This window comes from Curcuma longa, chromosome 9, assembly GCF_044706935.1.
Source record: "Curcuma longa cultivar G26 ecotype Majalengka, Jawa Barat chromosome 9, ITB_CL_G26_1.1, whole genome shotgun sequence".
Classification (NCBI taxonomy): domain Eukaryota; kingdom Viridiplantae; phylum Streptophyta; class Magnoliopsida; order Zingiberales; family Zingiberaceae; genus Curcuma; species Curcuma longa.
The window spans coordinates 10,792,488-10,797,003 of NC_133869.1; the positions used below are offsets into that span (position 1 = coordinate 10,792,488).

At 40.0% G+C, this 4,516-nt stretch overlaps 1 pseudogene; it reads left to right on the top strand.

The window, feature by feature from the left end:
* Positions 1 to 1,150: 1,150 nt before the first annotated feature.
* Positions 1,151 to 3,685, top strand: LOC141834543 (protein DETOXIFICATION 14-like; annotated as a pseudogene).
* Positions 3,686 to 4,516: the final 831 nt, after the last annotated feature.

Below are 4,516 nucleotides of genomic sequence, written 5' to 3' on the forward strand. Positions count from 1 at the left end.
TTACATGATACTCTCTAACAGCCCAAACCTCCACAAAGTAACCATTGTACCACAATCTTATAAAAAAAATCACTTAAAAGGTACAACACAATCAGGCATACCTCTAAAAGCTCCTCTCCTTTTAAAACCATTGTTTTATATTGAATGTTTAAGTGACCAACTTAAAATAATTTAAGTAGGTATATAAAAATTGAACCAGACGATATTTCGATACTAACAAAGGTATTGAAGTGCAAAAGAAAATAAGATATTGAATAGTTTACAAAGTTATCTAATTTGATATTAAAAATTAAAAAATATTCGATTAATGAAAAATAAATACTCTAGTTCCCTTATATAAGATGTATAAAATTATGTAAACTATAGTGATATTAAACTAATAAGTCATACCATAAAATTTTAAAAAATAGTAATAGAAAAAAGACTAAAAAAGAAGACCACGATGATCGAAAATCAATTTAGATTTATATTTGAAAGATTAACAATAGAAATTATACATCTTTTCAAGTAACTAATTGAAAAATATCGAAAATAAAAGCAAGACTTACAATATTCATCGACCTAGAAAATACTTATAATAGAGTGATAAAAAAATTATATGAAGAATTCTAAAAAAGAAAGAGAGATGTTGGTATAGTTGAACTAATTAAGAATATGTATGACAATGTAATGATAAAAAAAGGATTAATCAAAATATTTTCCATAAGGATAGAATTACATCAAAGATTAACTTTAAACTCTATCTTTTTACACTAATCATGGACGAACATCCAAAATATGATACTGCGGTGTATGTTGTTTGAGATGATATTATTTTTGTAAATGAGACACGTGAAAGAATAAATATTACACTCGAATCTTGACGAAAAATATTTGTCGTGGTTTATAGCATTTGCACTTCCTTTACGATATTAATTGGTACGAGTTTTTATGCGCAAGGACAAAAGCTTTTATGTGTGTTTCTTCTGTCGTCGCCTGGCTGGCCTGAATTCATCCCCTGCCCGATAAATGATCTGCATTATAAATCTGTGTGTTAAAAATTGAATTTTGGAGAATTGTTTTCTATAAAAACCTTGTCTTGTTGATAAATTGCGTTCCGCCTTCCGATTTCGCCCTAGCAAGAAAAGTCGGCGTCGCGGCGGAGAGGGAGATGGAGGAGCAGCTGATTCAGAGGGATGGGGCGAGCAGGCGGCGGTGGTGCGGCGGTGAAGCGGCGGAGGAAGCCCGTCGGATAGGGTACGTGGCAGCGCCGATGATGGTCGTGATGATGTCGCAGTTCCTGGTCCAGGTGTTCGCCACCATGGTGGTCGGCCACCTCGGCGAGCTCGACCTCGCGAACGTTTCCGGCTTCAGCCTCCTCGTAAGTCCTCTTCCTTTAAGTTCACCCCCTCGATGATGTGAGCAGCGGCAACACTTCACTCAATCCGCGCTCCTCGGCGCTGACCTTCCTCTCTTGGTTGGTCTGACCGGCTGTGTCAATAAGTTCCTGTCCCTGTTGAGATCAGCTTCCGGACACATCACCACCCATCAGTCTTCAACACCAAAGGAGGGGATCTCAGAACACAAAGAAAGTGTGAGAAGGAAGACTAGGAGGTGTTTTGGCGCGACCACTCCGACGCCGAAATCAGCCGCTGGAGAAGACGAAGAAGAAGGAACTACAGTGATGTATTATATGTATGTGTGTAAGCGCGCGTACCTGAGGGCAGAGGGAGAGTAGTCTTTATATACGAGAGAAGGGAAGTCACATCTCAGCTTAATTAAAACGGTTGTCCCATCATTAGTTATTATATTGTCAGGGAGATATGGAATGATCAGATGATAAATTCCATCATTGACATATGATGGTATTGTCACTTCACATGTGGGTGTCAGGGCGACGATGTATGAGACTGTCAGAAAAAAGTATGGGAGTGATGGAGCAGGGCACCGAGAGGTGAAATTCGTATGAGTCGAGTTTGGACTGAGACGGTGGAATCTGACTGACGGAGAAGAGTCGACTCAGAGTCAAGAGTCGGTCTGAGTATTCGAACTCGGCCTGAGGACTTGGCCTGAGTGAGGTCGGATTCGGCCTGAGGAGTCTGTTAAGGACTCGGATTCGGTCTAAGGAGTCTGCTGAGGACTCGGATTCGGCCTCAGAAATTTGCTGAGGACTCTGTCTAAGGATTCAGATTCGGCTTGAGGAGTCTGCTGAGGACTCGGACTCGGTCTGAGGAGTCTGCTGAGGATTCAGCCTGAGGAGTCTGCTGATGACTCAGATTCGGCCTGAGGAATCTGCTGAGGACTCGGATTCGGCTTGAAGAGTTTGCTGAGGATTCGGACTCGGCCTAAGGAGTTTGCTGAGGATTCAGCCTGAGGAGTCTGCTGAGGACTCGGATTCGACCTGAGGAATCTGCTGAGGACTCGGCCTCAGCCTGAGGAGTCTGCTGTGGGCTCAGCCTGAGGAGTCTGCTGCGGACTCGAATTCGGCTTGAGGAGTCTGCTGAGCTGGTTGAGTTCTTTCTAGCTTGGCTGACTCCTTGAGGTGCTTGGCCAAGTAGATAGGACTCGAGCGGTGCGGCTTGATTCGGTTATAACACCCATAACAGTTCCCACTAAGAGAACATGTTTTAAGAAGGAAGAAGCATTCAATTTTGCGTCACCTTCTACACACAACCAATAATCTCACGTCATTAAGAGACAAAGAAGCATTTTTAAGTTACTGGCTAGTATTGAATAGCTCCAATCAAGCTTTGTGGACCATATCCCTTGTAATTCCATGACTATTGATGGCCACTTCCGGATTGAGTAGTAGAGTATAGAGGTACACAGAGTTGTAGTCGGTGATGATGATGATGATGAGTGAATCATAAAAAGGGCACCATGTTTTAATGAGTCGCTTAGATTTCAGTCAATAGTTGAGCTTGATGGTTAGTGGCCTTCTCTTACTGTGTTTGTGACTTTCAGAACTTGGATGAAATTTTTTTGTCTGCGGTTTGATTTCATCTCCAGAGAGTTGCTCTTTACTTGTAATATTTCATATCCTTGTCTGAAAACTTGTTTTGTCAATCTTTTGAGTACTAGGATGTTGTCGTTGCTACTTCTTCAGTGCCTCAAATTTTCCATTGATCAACAGGTTGGAATGGCGACTGGCCTGGAAACTCTTTGTGGGCAAGCCTATGGAGCAAAACAGTATCATTCATTAGGTGTCTATACCTACAGAGCCATATTTTCTCTTCTAATGGTATGCCTAAGTTCCTTCAATCTCAAAGCTTAATTTTGCCTATGCTCCTGAGCTCAGTTTCAACAATGTGCCTTCATGTTCTTCTTTGTTGGCTTCTGGTGTACAAGTCAAGCTTGTATAATGTTGGAGCTGCTGTTTCACTAAGCATATCGTATTGGTTGAATGTACTTATACTGATTCTGTACATAAGATACTCAGATTCCTGCAGATTAACTCGTTCCCCGATCACGAAGGAGGCATTTAAAGGCATTAACGAGTTCTTACGTGTAGGGGTGCCATCAACACTGATGATATGATAATTGACATGTTTCAATTGTACTATTTTTCCTTAGTTCATACTTGTGGTTTCAACCTCACCACAGGTTTGAATGGTGGTCTTATGAACTGCTTATCTTGCTCTCTGGTCTCCTGCCTAATGCAAAGCTCGAAACTGTTGAGAATTGGACCGCCAAAACAAGTAAATAATATTACTTGTATTCCACCCACAATAAAAACACTACAACTCTTTTGTGGATCACTCACAAGGAAGAAGAAAAAAACAACTCACAACTTGACTCACAAATTTATTTTTCTGATTGATGAATGAATGAATGAAACTACTAGCAGGGTAGAGTATTTATAGTACTCACCATGCAATCTAAACCGTTCATTACAAATAAATCCTAGCCGTAGAAAGGTCTCATTCTTATCCATTAAATAAGAAAAACACTCTCTACCTTACATTTGTTTCTATCCAAATCAATTAGATAAAATAATATTTCTATCCATAAGATTAGAAAATTATTCTTTTCCATAAGATTTATCTTATTAGATTGGAGTTGATCCTCAACAGAAACTTCTGTCCTCTCAATTTGGTAGGTAAAACCCATAAGTAAGCTTGATTCTGAACCGTGGTTGGATCTACTCTCAGGACATAGTTAAGTTGGTTACAATGAAATAAAATTTTTAAAATAATTAAGAGTTGAATCTCAGTAGTTTTTCTATCGATTAACTATATTTTTTTGATTTACGTTTTTACGGATTTCACGTAGAGCGACTAAGTCAACAGCAAAAGACAACAATTCCATAAAAAAAACCAACAGTGTATCTACATCAAACTTCGTACAACAGTACAAGCTTTCTTTTGTCGACAAAAACTTTGGTAGGACTCGCCGACGTGACTCTGGTCGGTTGTTCTTCTGTCGTCGCGTGTCCTCTTCTGTAAAAAATGGATCCGCCACCTTTTCTTTTGTAAAAAGGTGGATTCGCCACCTTGATCATGCAGTGGGTGATAATAATCTAGAGAATAAATTTGTG